At 38.9% G+C, this 16,981-nt stretch overlaps 1 protein-coding gene across 10 annotated transcripts in view; it reads right to left on the reverse strand.

Moving 5' to 3' along the window:
- Nucleotides 1-16,322, reverse strand: part of DENND4A (DENN domain containing 4A) — a 134,600-nt gene extending 118,278 nt beyond the window's left edge. For 3 of the 10 annotated variants that reach the window (XM_067750926.1, XM_067750937.1, XM_067750919.1), the window contains exon 1: nucleotides 16,055-16,322. The gene's annotated coding sequence lies outside the window, so the exon portion shown is untranslated. The remainder of the gene's footprint in view (nucleotides 1-16,054) is intronic. The other 7 variants (XM_067750981.1, XM_067750946.1, XM_067750955.1 and 4 more) reach the window with 3 other exon arrangements.
- Between the last annotated feature and the right edge of the window lie 659 nt (nucleotides 16,323-16,981).

The following is a 16,981-nucleotide window of genomic DNA, read 5'->3' on the forward strand; positions in this document are numbered from 1 at the left end:
GCTAAAGCTGCAGAGACAGTTTAAAATTCATTCTTACGGCAGTGACATACAGTACCCAGAGGCAGTGTTCCAGCAATGGCATCCAGCATCCTGTGGAGTCAAAGGTATCTTAAACAAAAAGGACATTTCTGTGGCATTACTTTGGCTATGGACTAGCCCTGAGGTTGATTAGTTGGTTTCCTATTTGTTCTCAGAGTCTGGTTCTCCAGTCTTTCAGTCATTTCTGTAAGCTAACTAATATCTTTACAATAAATTCTTTTTAACCAAAGTTGATCTCTGTAGTTTGCAAACAAGAATCCCAAAATGGCAACCTTACCATATGCCAGGCTCTGTACCAGGCACTGGGAACACAAAGACAAATAATTTATGTATGGCCTTGCCTTACAGGAGTTTAATAGAGAAGGCAGACAAGTAAACAAACAATCACTGTAAGTGATAAGACTATAACAGAAGTAATCACAGAAAGCACAAGAAGGACACACAGTTTGGGCTTCAGGAGTCAGAAAAGAAAGAGCTATCATCTAAATCTTGAAATATGAGTAGGGTAATAGAGGAGAGATGGAAGGGCATTCCAAACAAAAGAAGCAACAAATAAGAGGCATATGGCCTTTTCTTTGCTCATCACTTCCTTCCTACACAGTATCAAAAGCATAGTTGAAGGATAAAAGTGACAAAAGGCAGACTGATAGATTTGTGGAAGGGGATGAGAAACAGTTACAGTTTGTGACCTGGGTGACAATAGTGGCATTTTTGAGCTTGCTACAGGAAAACAACCTCATACTCGAAACACACACACTCACCATCACCACTCCCACCACCGCAAAGCTGGCCACAACTATCTTTTCTCTCCTTCTCACCTATCTCAGTCACTTCTCAGAACAGTCAACTATGGACCTCTGGATTTGGGGTTTGGGGATTTTTTTTTTTTTTTTGGGTGGTTGGTTATCTGTGACAGCTGTGGAACAGGAGTCATGAATGGGTGGATAAAGCAATTGAAAAGAGAAGTAAAGGCATTAATCAACTGATCAGAGTAGTGAAGCAAAAAGCATTCTGCCAACTGCTCACACTCCTTTTGCTTAAAGGTAGGTACGACTCTACAGGAGAAAAAAACTGACGTAAAGTATTTTACAAAATAATTGTGTGTGTAATTTCAGTACTGACATAGATCATTTTTAGAGACTTATCTTTTAAAATTATACTAGGCTTATGCTATGTATTGTTTTCACTGTTTACTTTTATAAAAACTGTGATATTCATAAGTTTTATAAGCCCTTGCATTTTCAGTCATCCACTGTATGGAGTTCTATGCTTGAACAGGAGAAAAATAACCATAAAAGTAAACTAACCAACCAACCACTATCAGAAAAATTTGATAAAGGAGCCTGAAAGCAAATGATCAGTGAAGACTCATTTTCAAAAGTGACATCACAGTTACAAACAAAATGATGAGTATTCTAAAATCTATAATCCTCCTTTGAAAAAAGAAGTATGCACTATCACGTGAAGGACAGATATGAAAAAGTAAGTTTTCATTTTAGCTTCAGTAAATTGAATGATGTAAAATTCACTTCAGTCATACCAAACTCCACACCACCTTTGTAAATTCAGTTCTTTCTGCCAGAATGCCCGTTCAAATGGCCAGCTCCTGTGTAATATTTGAGACATGCTCTTTGAAGCCCTTCCTGATCCCCTTCCCTAGAAGAGATTGTCATTCTCTTTCCTTATACTTTAAGACCATCCTGTACGTATCTCTATTACAATTATCACATTAACACTGTAATCATTTCTTTGAACATCTACTCTTGTCAACTAGATTAGGAATTCTTTGAGAGTAGGCAATGTTACATCTCTAGCTCTGTAAATATGTTTTAGCACAGTCCCTAAAAAAGGACAGGTAGTCAGTAAACGTTTGTTAAATAGAAAATGACATGATGTATTAATAATAATATTAATATAAGATTGTGTTCATGAAATAGCATGATTCAAACTTCAAATTCTATATGCAGAAGCTAAAAAATCCGCTCTTATTTGAAAAAGGGAGATATTTTTATAGCTTTCAGAATAACCACCTATGGACTGGGGATGAAATTAAGTTCTTTACTACTACATAAAGCTAATGAGTGGTCTCCTTTTTATTTCAGAAAACCTTAATTTTATTTCACGTTATTTAGCATTCCTTTGCAATCACCACCTTTTATGGTATCTATGTAGCCTACTGACATACCCCTCCCCTGAGAGTTGTATGCCCTGTATGCACTCCCCTATCATAGAAATGGGGCCTGAAAAGTTCTCTAAAACCTTGGTTTCATCTGCCATAGCTGATTGGACCAGACATAGACATTTGCCTCAAACTGGATTTTTTCCCAGGGTTTAGCATGGGATCACAGAACCATGAGTGAATTTAAGAATTTAAGAGTTAGAGGACTTGTTTGGCCATGCGCAGTGGTAAAAGACAACATGCAGAGAGAAAAACGATGCAGACAAGTAGGGAGAGGCAGAAGAGATAATGCTGCCCCAGGGTGGGGAGAAAACAGTTGCCTGAGTTACTGATGAGTTTCCAGTTCCTGGTTCCCCTCCCCCTCATGAAGCCTGGTTGTACTTCTACCTTCAAAGTACAGTACTGTGAAATCCCCAGTACGCTTGCCATCAACACTAATTCCTTTTTTTGAGTAAATTAGTTTGAATTTCATTTCTAATACTCACAAACAAAAGAAATTTGATTTTAAAAACCTCAAAAAAGAAAAGGTCAAGTAGGAATATAATAAAAATGTCAGTTAACCAGAGGAGAAAAAAAAAAACCCTTGTTACATTGGTATCTTCAGGCATTTCTCAGCGTTAAGAAAATGAAAAATATTCACCAACCATAACAGGTTCAAACAACAACCTATAAATCCAACTTCAGCATAGTTGTGAGTCAGTATGAATAAAATTATATTTCAAAGTTCAGGGGAAAAAAGAGAGATTAAAGAATAGGGAGTATCTCAGAGCTTATTAGAACAAATTATTTTATAAAGAGAAATAATACCACTTACTACAATTTTGACCAAAAAGGGGGTGGGAATATGTCTTTTCTCGTGATAACAGCCAGTCCTATCTAACAAGCCTAAGTATCATTTATACCGTTTTCCCCATCCATCTATACGCTTTTCTCATACAAACATGGCACTTCAGAGTCCTCAACTAAAATGCTCAGTGGCAGAAGACAGTGACCTTTAAAAAAAAGGAAGCATTTTCCAACAGCACAGTCATTCTATGGCATTAGTTTCTAAAAAAAGACTGATATATTAGGTTTTCCATTTTTCTTTGAAATTAGTTTATTAGTAAGAAGTTTCCTTTGGCAACTCAGACTTTAAAAGAAAAACTAGTTTCTTTAGTATTTTCAAAGGGATAGTGAAGAAGAATGAATATTGATAACTTCTGTTCAAAATAAACGTTTATAAGAAAAACTGACTAGTTTCACATAATCAAGATTTAGCAAGACTGGGAAAATCTACAAATGCAACAGCAAGTTCAGAGATAAAAACAAACAAACCAAAACAAACAGTACTTCTATCAAATTTGCCAAGCTTATACAGACAGTTCTGGTGTTCAGAAAAAAATGAGACGTTAAAGTAAAAGGAAAGGCTTATGAAAAATTGAACAGTGATTGCCATAAAAAAGATTTTAAGTAAACAAGTCCCAATTGTTTACAATAATGGAAGAAGGCAGAGGCATCGATCATTTTTTAATGACTTATATTGCCTCCAGACTGTGTTTACTGAAATTACATTTGATTATGAGTGTTCAATATTCTCAGAATTTATTTTAAGCCAAGGAGTGAAGGGATAATGTGCAGGTTTGACTCTGAAGTGGGAATATTTCCAGTTTCCCCATTCTACCCCGTTGTTCAATCTTTCTCTGCAACATACTTCAGTTTATCTCCCAAATTAATAAAAAGCACAATATCAGCAGAGCTATCACCCTCACACCTTAATCCATAATAGGAAAGGCTGGTTAATGCTACAGGATAGGCTATATGAAGACTAAGCATAAATAAAGGGCATTCCTAGAGTTTAAACAGTGTTATTAATAAGAAAAGTGTGCAAGAATTTAAAAAACTAATTAAGTAGAACAATTAAGAAATGCTAATCATCATTAATGCCAATTTCAAATTTGTGACAGAACACCAAATGCTGGAGCTGCAAGAAAGACTAATGGTTAGCTCGCCAAGACATTCTCAAAAGCTAGGAATTTGTCTTTCATTTTAAAACCCAGGATTAGTTGGTTTGTTTATTCATTCCCTAATTCTAGGACAGTGGGGGGACTCGAATACATAAATTAAAACATTCTAAGGGCAGCAATGTCTATAACACATTATTTACTAAACACTAAGTAAATTTAAGCTTCACAACAATCTTATGAAGACATCATTATCTTCATTTTACAAGGGAAGAAACTGAGGTACAGGGAGACAGCACAGATAGTCAAATAGCAAAGTCAGGTTTGCTAACCCCAGACAGTTTGGGTCCAGAGCAACTACTTTATACTGCCTCTCCAATACTAAAATAATTCATTCAACAAATTCTTAACTGAGTATCTTCTCTTGTGCCAGACACTGTTCTTGTTGCTTGAGACATAACATAGTTACTACCAGATTATTTCAGAAGGAACTTGACAATCCAGACAAGAGTATGGGTCTGACAACCCACAAAATGGGAGAAAAAATTTGCAAACGAAGCAACTGACAAGGGATTAATCTGCAAAATATACAAACAGCTCATGCAGCTCTATGTCAAAAAACCAAACAACCCAATCAAAAAATGGGCAGAAGATCTAAATAGACATTTCTCCAAAGACAACACACAGATGGCCAAAAAGCACGTGAAAAGATGCTCACATTGCTAATTATCAGAGAAATGCAAATCAAAACTACAATGAGGTATCACCTCACACTGGTCAGAGTAGCCATCATCAAAAAGTCTACAAACAATAAATGCTGGAGAGGGTGTACAGAAAAGGGATCCCTCCCACACTGTTGGTGGGAATGTAAATTGGTACAACCATTATGGAGAACAGCATGGAGATTCCTTAAAAAACCAAAAATAGAACTACCATATGATCCAGCAATCCCATTCCTGGGCATATATCTGGAGAAAACTCTAATTCAAAAAGATACATGCACCCCAATGTTCATAGCAGCACTATTTACAATAGCCAAGATATGGAAGCAACCTAAATGTCCATTGACAGATGAATAAGATAAAGAATATGTACTACTTATATACAATGGAATACTACTCAGGTTTCAATACTAAAAAGAATTGAAATAATGCCATTTGCAGCAACATGGATGGACCTAGAGATTATCATACTAAGTGAAGTCAGACAGAGAAAGACAAATATCATACGATATCACTTATATGTGGAATCTAAAACAAATGATACAAATGAACTTATTTACAAAAGAGAAACAGAGTCACAGATATAGAAAATAAACTTATGGTTACCAGGGGGGAAAGGGGGGAAGGGATAAATTGGGAGATTGGGATTGACATATACACACTACTATATATAAAATACATAACTTGGACTTCCCTGGCGGCACAGTGGTTAAGAATCCACCTGCCAATGCAGGGGACACAGGTTCCATCCCTGGTCCAAGAAGATCCCACATGCTGCGGAGCAGCTAAGCCCATGAGCCATGACTACTGAGCCTGCGCTCTAGGGCCCGCATGCCGCAACTACTGAAGTCCGTGTGCCTAGAGCCCGAGCTCTGCAACAAGAGAAGCCACCGCAATGAGAAGCCCATGCACCGCAATGAAGAGTAGCCCTCGCTTGCCACAACTAGAGAATGCCACGCGCAGCAATGAAGACCCAACGCAGCCAAAAATAAATTTTAAAAAAATATTTTTAATAAAAATAAAATAGATAACTAATAAGGACTACTGTATAGCACAGGGAACTCTACACTCGATATTCTGTGATGACCTATGTGGGAAAAGAATCTAAAGAAGAGTGGATATATGTATATGTATAACTGATTCACTTTGCTGTACAGCAGAAACGAATACAACATTGTAAATCACCTATACTCCAATAAAAATTTTAAAAAAAAAGTATGGGTCTGAAAAGGCTTTCTGGAGGAGATAAAGCCTATGCTGAGTCTTAAAAGATGCAAAGGAGTTAGGCAAAAAGAAAAGGGAAGAAGAAAATGAAGTCATTCCAAGGAGATGGACTACATAAGCAACGGTCAACAGTTCAGAACTAGCATGTACATTCAAGGAATCTTCAAAAAGTAGTTTTTTATGGCTAGAGTGGAAAATGGAAAGCAGAAATTATGAGTTAAGATAGAGAACCAGTCCCAAATCATGATGAGGCTTAATGACCTGGTAAAGAGTTCAGACTTTATTCAGTTGACAATGGGGTGTTAAAGAAGAATTTTCTAACTGTGTTTTAGAATTACCAGTCCAGCAATTCTGATGTGAATATTACAGAGGTAAAAATGAAGACAGGAAAACCAGTGAGAAAGTAAGGAAGTAGTTCCTAATAAGGCAGTGGCTGAAACAGGGATACTAGGGAAATGATCGATTCAAAAAATATTCAGGTGGCAAAATCAGCAGAATGAATAGTAAATGAATGTATGTGAGGAGAGAGAAAGAGGGAGGAAACATGAAAGACTCCAAAGTTCCTTGAATGATGAAGTCAATAGTCCAGATGTCTTTGAAAAACAATAAATCAAAGAAAAACTTTAGATAGGTAAATAAGTTCAATTTGGACAAACGGAGTTTAAAGTGAAGATACATAAGCAGTTAGATAAGACAATCTCTGACGCTTTGAATACTAATGCTGGAAAAACAGCTTGGTGGGTGATTGGTAGATACACAGTAACTGAAACCACAGGGATAACTACGACTTGCTTACTGTAAAGGCTGAGAAGGGCAACTGGCTAACCCTGGGACCACCACTTCTTTTGGGACAGGCAGAGGAAGGCAAGCCCTCAAAGGGAATGATCAACACAATGAGAAGCTCCAGGATAAACAGAAGAGGGCAGCAGGGTGGAAGTCAAGGGGTTGAGTTTCTTGAGAAAATGGCCAACGGTATTACTGTCATTGGTTACTTTAGCAAGAGCAAGTTTAGTGACATAAGAAGTAGAAATTAGAGCTTCCCTGGTGGCGCAGTGGTTGAGAGTCCGCCTGCCGATGCAGGGCACACGGGTTCGTGCCCCAGTCTGGTAAGATCCCACATGCCGCGGAGCGACTAGGCCCGTGAGCCATGGCTGCTGAGCCTGCGCGTCCGGAGCCTGTGCTCCGCAATGGGAGAGGCCACAACAGTGAGAGGCCCGCGTATCGCAAAAAAAAAAAAAAAAAAAGAAGTAGAAATTAGACTGCAGTGGGATAAAGAGTAAATGGGAGAGAAAAGACGTAATTTCAGCCAATGCAGATTACCATATCAATTTTCTCATCTATAAAATTGAGGTAATGGGTTATTTTGAGCACTAAATGACTTACTACATGTAACCTCACCTGTAAGTAACGCTACAGGCCCTCATGCTCACTGCACGTAGCCACACTGGGTGTCTTTCTGTTCTTATCTCAAACTCCTTTTCATGGGAAGGCTTTGCACTTGATATTCTCCCATAAGAATCACTCTTTCCTCAGCTCTTCACATAACTGGCTCTTTCTCATCTGTCAAATATCATCTCCTAAGAGAGGACTTCCCTAAGAAGTACCCTAAGGACCCTCTCAGTCATTCTCTCACATCATTGTGTTTTACTTCCTCTGTAACTCTTACAACACTTTGAACATTTCTTATTTAGAGGTAATATAGCAAAGTGATTGAGAGTGTAGGCTCCACAATCAGACTGGCTACATACGAATTCCAGCTCTGCCATTTACTAGCTATGTGACTGTGGTCAAGTTGCTAAATCTCTCAGTGTCTTAATTTCCTCATCTTTAAAAGGGGCAAAATAATAAAGTACTTACCTCACAGACTTCTTGAGGGAATTAAATGAGTTAATCCATATAAAATTACTGTAAGAATACAGGTAGATTCTGAGCACTCAAATATTATTATATATTTGTTTACTTGCAAGGATCTTAATGCTCCACTAAACAGCATTTCTCAAAATGTACTATGAAAAATATCTGAAGCTGGAATAACTCTAAGTCCAAATCATAAATATATCAACCAATAACCAAATGACAGAGTACTATTCTGACTAAACCTCAGGAAGTTTTACTTTCAGAAAAGGGATTTTTTTTTTTTGGCCACAAAAGTCAGAGACAAAGAAAACCATACAGAGCTAAGGCTCTGTAATTAGTAAGGGAAATTTTTTTGATAAGTTTTATATATATAATTACTTGTAATTTAGACCAGCCTATAAGAAGTAAAATTAAAATATGGAGGACAGAGAAAAAAAGGTTCTGAAAGGTCCTGACCTAAGTAACTTTGGAAAATAGTGTTTTGACTGGGAACTCTAAACGACAAAAGGATTTAAAAAAAATATAAAACTTCTCTAGTTGTTAAAGTCATTTCTCACCGGGATATGATTAACAATTATGAAACTGTGCATGTATAATGAGACTGAACAAACAAGTAAGTGGACTGCGGATGATGAGAACCAGGTTTCTCATTTCTGGAGAGTAAGGTTACAGATAAGCATGGGGGTAAGGATAGAATGAACCATGTGGTACTGAAGCAGAGTCAAAGACATCAGTATGAACTCATGTTTAGCTTCATTTAGATCCAGATGGACATATAGGTAAAAAAAAGTTATATATCTGTATACATGTGTTAGTATACATACATATATTTCCTAGGTCTGTACACTGAGGTCTAAAAGCAATGATATCCCAACAGCAATGAGCATACTCAGTGCCCAAATCTTGGTTTCTAATATCCTTCTCTAATAAAAGTAACTAGGGATCCTTGAAGAAATGGTTGATTACAGGGCTGGGGCAGGGAATATAAAAGATTAGCCTGGAGCATCTTGTAGTGCCAGAAAGTATGGAAGTGCTCAAAAAAACAAAACAATGGTTTATGTCTTGTTGGTCACAGGAACCAACCTGAAAGAGGTAGAACAACTTGAGCAACAAAATAAGGTAGTATAGGAGTATAACCCAAATTTAGAAATAAATATACATAAGTCCATATTGATATAAACGATTAAATAAATAAATGGGGGAGAAAAGGAAAATCTCCCTTAAAGAAGAATCCCAAGTAATTTTGTAGATACTCACCCGTCGAGGAGTTAGAGCTTAACTTCCTATCCACTGAATATGGTCTGCACTTAGTAACTTATTTCCAAAACGCAGCATATAGGAAAACTTTACAGTAGAGAAACCTGGCAAGCACTACCTCAGCCAGGTGATCAAGGTTAAAAATATCAGTGATAAGTCATATTGATGGTATGTACCCTTGATACGATATAATGAGAACAGCATTTTATCTCTGCAGTCATCCTCCCCAAAACCCATAACCCTAGTCTAACTATGAGAAGAAGATCAGACAAACCCAAATTGAAGGACATGCTACAAAATCTCTGACCCATACTCCTCAAAACTGTCAAGGTCATCAAAAGCAAGGAAAATCTGAAAAGCTGTCACAGACCAGAGGAGCCAAAGGAAACATAATGACTAAATGTAGTGTGGTATTCTGGATGGAATCCTGGAACTGAAAAAGGACATTAGGTGAAAACTAAGGAAATGTGAATAAAGTATGGACTTTAGTTAATAGTAATGTTCCAGTGTTGGTTCCTTAGTTGTGACAAATGTAAAACAGAAGTGTCGGATATTAGCAATAGGGGAAACTGGGTGCAGGGGATGTGGTAACTCCCTGAAACTTTTCTGTAAATGTAAAACTATCCTAAAATTAAAAGTTCATTTAAATAAATTAATAATAATAATAACAATAGCAGGGAAGTTATTGCCTTAACCAGACTGACTTTAGTCCTTTAAGTCATGTATAGAGGGTTGGACAAAAACAGAAACAGTTAGTACTATGCAAAACAATCTCAACACTGATGAACAATTTATAATACTGTATATGTAAGTGCCTAAAGTCATTTCATATGTGCATATTTTTATTCCTTAGTTGATAAGGACTTTAGGAGCAGAAAACTCTCCTCTAAGCAGGAAGCCACTCAAATTTTAGACTAAAACAAAACTGTCGTACTAATTATTATTAATAAAAATTCCACCTGGTTTTTGAAGTCCACAAAATTGAAATAGTTTTAGTTAAAATATATCCACAGTACATTACTGAAACATTTTCTCATAGTTTCAGAGGGAGAGAAATATAACTATACATATTTTATGAAAGTACATTGGGAAGTTCACTAATAACAATATACTATAATGTAAAATTCACAATAACTTGGGTCCATAATGGTCACTGTTCAAGAGATTTGTAAACTCCAAAAATAAAAAGAACACTTCACTAACGTTTGTAACTATCTTGAACATATTTAAAAACCAAAAAACCTATTACAAAAAAGTCTAACAGAAAATGTGTAAAGGATATAGGCAAATCACTGAAGAGTTAACCAAAAATGCCCATATAATGCCGTGGAGCAACTAAGCCAGTGAGCCCCAACTACTGAGCCTGTGCTTAAGAGTCCCCAAGCAACAAATACTGAGCCCGCTGGCCTAGAGACCGTGCTCCGCAACAAGAGAGGCCACCGCAATAAGAAGCCCACGCACCGCAAGGAAGAGTAGCCCCTGCTCACTGCAACTAGAGAAAGCCCGCGTGCAGCAACAAAGACCCAAAAGCAGTCAAAAAAAAAAAAAAAAAGTCCATACATAAGAAAATATGAAGGGAAATAAAAATAGAACACAAATGAAATGCCATTTCAGATGGCAATCAGATTGGAAAAATCCAAGAGTCTGACAACACCAACTGCTGGTAAAGATACGGAGAAATAGAAATTGTTTGTCAGTATCCTATAAACACCCTGTAAAGGGGAAAAAGTATATACCCTAAGACCCAACAATTTGACAATCAGGTATATGACCTGGAGAAACTCTGGCATGTTGCTTGAGGAGATGCAAGGATTTCATGAGGCACTATTTATAACAGATAAAAAATGAAAGCAATCTAAATGCTTATCAATAGAAGAAATGACAAAATGCAGTATATTTATTCAATGGAACACTACAAATCAGTAAAAAATGAATGAACTAGACCTATAGTGCCAATAAGAATTGAGGGGAAAAAAAGTAAAATAAAGAAAACAAGTTTCAAAATGTGTATACCATGACATAATCATATTAATAGCTGGTTAAATTTACCAGCACACTTAAAAAAAAAAAAAGTACCAGGCACAGTTTTAAGCAGCTTATATAAATAAACTCATTTACTTTTTACAACAACCTTATGTGGCAGACATTTCTATTATCCAGATTTGATAGATGAGGACAATGAGGCACAGAAAACTTTTAAAACACGCCTGAGGTCACAAAACTATTAAGTAACAGAGTCAAGATTCAAACCTAGGGAGTTATGTCTCCAAAGTCCACACTCTTCAAAAGCATCCAAAGCAATGTCATGTACTACTCAAATACATACAATTTATTAAAAGGTAAACTGGAAGGATACACATCAAATTTATCACAACAATTGCCAGGGAGGGGATGTAAGGAGAGAAGGAAAGAGGATGAAATTGGGGAGAACAAAAGGGGCTTTAACTTTATCAGCAATGTTCAAGTAAAATATAAAGTTCTACGCCGCTCTTTTAGAATTCAGTGTGATACCGATGACTTATGTGGTTCTTTTATATTAAATGCACATCTCAAGCAAAAATGAAAAAAATGTCAACGTTTTGTATGGTATGTGCATTGTTCACTACTTTTTGTAATTTTCTGTATTTTTTAAACTTTCCAAAAACAAAATGCCTCCTCTATAAAACAATATTATAACAAAAATAAGAAGAGTGACATCCCTGGTGGCGCAGTGGTTAAGAATCTGCCTGCCAATGCAGGCGACACTAGTTTGAGCCCTGGTCTGGGAAGATCTCACATGCTGTGGAGCAGTTAAGCCCCTGCGCCACAACTACTGCTCCTGCACTCTAGAGCCCGCAAGCCACAACTACTGAGCCCATGTGCCACAACTACTGAAGCCCGTGTGCCACTGCAATGAGAAGCCCGCGCACCACAACGAAGAGTAGCCGCCGCTTGCCGCCAACTAGAGAAAGCCCACACAAAGCAATGAAGACCCAACACAGCCAAAAATAAATAAATAAACAAATAAACAAATAATTTTTAAAAAAATAAAAAGAAATTTAAGCAATTTCCAATCTCCATATTTCAGGTTTTATTTGGAAATGCAAACAGCTAAACTGTGAGTTTATGTATGTATATATACTTTAACATACATATGGAAAATGCATTTTTACAGGGCTCAAAAGAGTTATACTAGAAGTATATCAGAAACAGTATCTCTTACTTTACATTTTGATGACTCACTCTTCTCAGGGAAAATGAAGTATATATAGCACTAGCAAGAAAACTCCCTTGACACCTTTCTACCTCTTTTTTCTGCTGCTTTCTACTTGTTGGTGGTTTTTAAAAGAAGGAAGCAAGAAGAAAGTACCAAGAAGTTGTCACGTACTTTAAAAAATAACAGCAGCCATAGATGAACTTATACGCAGCCCTTCTGAACTTAAGATTCCCCCACATACAATCAAGTAATGTTCCAAAAATTTATTTGTAAATTGGTTGTCTGGAACTCAGAACATACTTTCCCATAAAGAAAGTTAAAAGAGGATGTGAGCACCAGGAAAAAGATACTGCCTGAGGTGCCAGGGCATGAGCAGTGGGACAGAAAAAGCAGAGTATACAATATGCACTGATGAACCAAGAAGAAAAGAAAGGTTCTCTACCAGAGTCTGAGGTTAGAAACTACATTTCATTCATTCACCTTTGTATACTCAGTGACTAGCAAAGTACCTGGCACCTCATAAACATTCACAAACCGCTGACTGATGAGGTAATGAGGAAAAGACTTAAGTCAAGCAGTCCATCAATAGGTGGCACTGGCAACACAGAACAGTTAGGGTGTAAGACACAAACAGAAAAGAAGTTGAAGAGTAACGATGTGCATTAATAGGAGCATCCACATATGGAAAACTATTACCAGGCTGGTGCTGGTAGCTAGGAGAATGCCTTCACCTGTATTATTGGCTGTTTCCATTATTGTGTATATTGCATAAGCACCGTATTTTCAGTTAGTTTGGCTAATAATGAATCATAAGGTAGTTTCTCTGTTGGGGCGGTGGTTATGTGGGATTTTCAGGATTTTCTCCTCTGACTCTTGAAAATATTTTAATGTCATTTTAGTGATTATTAGAGTAATACTATTCAGAAGACAGAACAAAGTACAAACACTAAAATAGAAGTTACCTATAATCCTATCATCCAGAGATAATGTCTTTTAATATTTTATGTACTTCCTGCCAATCATTTTGCCATATATGTGATATATTATAAGTAATAACATAGTAATTCCTTATATTCTGATTTTTATCTCAAGATTATATTGTGCTTTCTCATGTTAGTAAATATTTTTTAAAATGACTTTTAATAACTGCATTTACTACATAGATTAACCATCATTAATTTCACTAATCCTCTATTATATGGCATTTTAACTATTACAAAATTTTCACTATTATAGTAACAACTATATAAATTAATCCTTTCTTATGTATAAAGTTCTACACTGCTATTATAGAATTCAAAGTGGTAATTATGATACACAGTAATAAGTAATAAAGTAATAAGTAATAAAGCATGGAGTGCTTGACTTCCCCCAACCCACAAATTCTACTGAGCAATAATCAGTAGGACACTGAACAAACAAACGAGAAAGGAAGAAATTTTATCAAGTTTTCTTCATTCTCTTCTTCTACACCTCGTAGGAAGGAGGAAAAAGTCCTGAAAGGTAAGTCTCTTATATCAGAGAGGACAAGAACAGCAAGCCAATCTTCCTGCTACAGCCACTTCTGTTTTCCACTTAGAATAAGGAGCCATCAATTTAAATAGGAATAAACAAGATTTATAATATATCAAACACCTCTGTTTGTATTGGTGCTTAAATCTAGGTTTTCATAGTAAGTAGACTGCTTAGAAAAATTCTGCAAACAGAAAAGATAATGTAACTAATATATCACTCAGTGAGAACACAATTTTATTTTACAATTCCTCCATGATTTTTATTATTTTTTGAATGAATTAGAAAATGTCATGTACTCTATTTCTTCCTTCTTATAGCCTCCCAATTATTCCAAATTTTATTCAAGCTGCCACAAATAGGTCAACAGCTCCAGGAGCTTAAGAATCAATAACTATTTAAGCCAGTGGTAATTCATGTGGAAAAGTTCAGAACAAATCAGCATCAGCTTCCTGGCTCTCTTGCACAATCAGAAAATTTATATCGCTTCACCAATTTTCAAAAGTGTAAATTTGTGTACATAAATTTAAAACTCAGGCCAAATTTTACTTACATTTATTCCCAGTACTGGGCTGCTGTCAAGATCAATTACATTCTTATAAAACCCACAATGAAGTTAAGTCTATGTTTAATCATTCAGAAAAAGAAAATTATGTAACATATAGTATGTACAATAATGACGATGATGATAATATATACTATTCTGGACTCCTACTGAGAGCTGCAGTTCAAAGGGAGAATGTGAAAATGAGGTAGAAGTTACCAAAAATGTTTAATTTTGGCCAAAACAAAACAAAGTTCCCGTAAAAGCGGCCAAATACAATCTTTTGTTTCATTATAAATGCAAACGGGGTTCAAATAGCTCAGAAATTATGTATACTTAGGTTTTCAAAGGCTGAAATCCCAGTATCTACTCTAGACATAAAACTGTATAACTTGCCCCAAGAGTCCTTACTTATTACCCAATCTTAGGTCCCCCGGAGACTACTTTTTACAATAATTTCAAATGTACTACAATAGATTAGTGTAACCTGGTTACGCTGTTTACAGGTGTCTCCGCCTCCTTCCCCCAAGAGGAGAGAAGAGGTAGACTAGGGCAAGCAGAAAATAGAAAGTGACCATATACACCAAACAACAGCTTGTAATCTTGTAAAATTGCTTCTTTTAAACTTGGACTATTATTTTCATTAACGGATAATATTTTAAAGAATAGCATATTCACGTAGTAATACAATTTCTGCCCTCACGGGTCTCTAGCTAGCTGACACGCGTTTTCTCCTCAGATAAATACATGCCTGTTGACTGATGCCTGTCCTGCTGCTGCAAACAAAAAATAACTGTCCTATAAGACAAAAACCCTTCTCTAAGGCTCCAGGCGTAACCATACATTTGAATTAAAAGCACACTGAAACAATAACAAAAATCTTCCAGCATATCTGTCAATTAAAAGTACGATAACGAAACGCTGTCGCTGCGACCCAGTTTTAGGTCACAAGCTTCCCCCCCCCAAAGAAAGCGGTAAACTTCAAAGGGAACAGTGGCTACCAGTAATTGTTTACCCTCTCCCGCCCCCGCCCCCCAAAAAAAGACTGGGGAAAAAAACCAAACTGGACAAGTTGGACGTTTAGCAGGTTCACGCTGGTCGGAGTAGGCTAGGCAGACCTCTGGGAGGAAAATCGGGCCTCTGGGGGCCAGCCAGGATCCAGCTGCCGCCTGTTTAAAACAGCGAGCAGGTGGGATTCCGGGAGGCCACCTCCGTCTTACGTAACAGGCTTGTCAAAATCCCAGCTCCAGGACCTCCCCTTTCACCGCCCCCGCCCCCACCCCCAGTTCCCAACAAGAGCCCCAGGCCAGCCCGGAATAGAAAATCCGGAATGAAAACACAGGAGTCCCCCCAGCATCCGACGCAGAGGCGCGGGTGCTACTCTCAGCACCGCCGCGCCATCCGGAGCAGACCCAGCTCTCGGAGGACGGCCAGGCTCCGAGAAATCCCCGGGCGGAGGTCGCGGCCATCCACGCCACATCTCCGAGTCCAGCCGGCCCCACTCCCGTGCCCGCGGCTGACACCGCTCCGGGCAGTGACAGCTCCACATGCCACCGCTGTCCGCGCTGCCGCCCCCACACTCACCTCACCGCTGACTCCCTCGCGAGCAGCTGGTCGAGCTTGGAGAGCGGTGCCGCGTCCACTCACCAGCGGCGTCGGGACACGAGAGGCTGAATGCCGCGGGGCTCAGAACCCGCTTAGCTCATCCCCAGCCCGGCGCTCCGCCCTGCGCGGCACCCCCGCCCGCCCAGGCCTGCCGTCTCAGTCAGACGGGACTCCCCCTCCCCTCGCGGCCGCCGCTGCCTCCGCCTCCTTCTCTGGTTCCAGCCGCCGCGGCCGCCGCCGCTGCGACCGGCGCCATCTTGACAGTGACGGAGTGGGCGGAGGCGGGGATCGCGGCCTGTGAGCGCCAATAGAGGGCCAGTCCCTTGCCCGAGGGGGCAGGACAGGGACAGGTTGAGGGTCGCGGGGTCCTAGCGCCCGATACTGCTATGGGCGTAGAAGGTGGGCGGAGCTGAGGGGCGTTCTCTCTTGTCGCGCGGTAGAGTTGGGGAAGTGCGCCGTGGTTCCCCTTCGCGTTGGCAGATCCGGACCCCTAGGCGAGCGTGGGCGGCCTACACCTTCCCTTCCCCTTTCACCACCCCGAGGGTCAGGGATCCGTCATGGGCCAACTGACTTGTTTCCTCGTTCCTCCCCAGCCGTCCCAGGAGTCCTGACATTGGCTAGCCAGAGCTCGTCGCGTCTGCCTGAAAGGCCGCTCCTCTACCAAGAGCACTCAGATTCCCCAGGAAACCCCCTGAGGGGTTAGCAACCACCTCTAGTAGGTTTCGGTCCCAAGATACTGAAGGTCAGGTAAAATGGGGAATTCAGGAGGGTTCTCTGAAAAGTACGTTGATAAAACACCTATTGTTGACTGAAGGGGTGTAGATTACATTGGATTAATGGGATATGGCCTACTTACACCTGGCTGTGGTTCCACCATCAGTGGCTGTTGGCAAGTTGCCTCTGAAA

This window comes from Pseudorca crassidens, chromosome 1 (genome assembly GCF_039906515.1).
Source record: "Pseudorca crassidens isolate mPseCra1 chromosome 1, mPseCra1.hap1, whole genome shotgun sequence".
Taxonomy (NCBI): Eukaryota; Metazoa; Chordata; class Mammalia; order Artiodactyla; family Delphinidae; genus Pseudorca; species Pseudorca crassidens.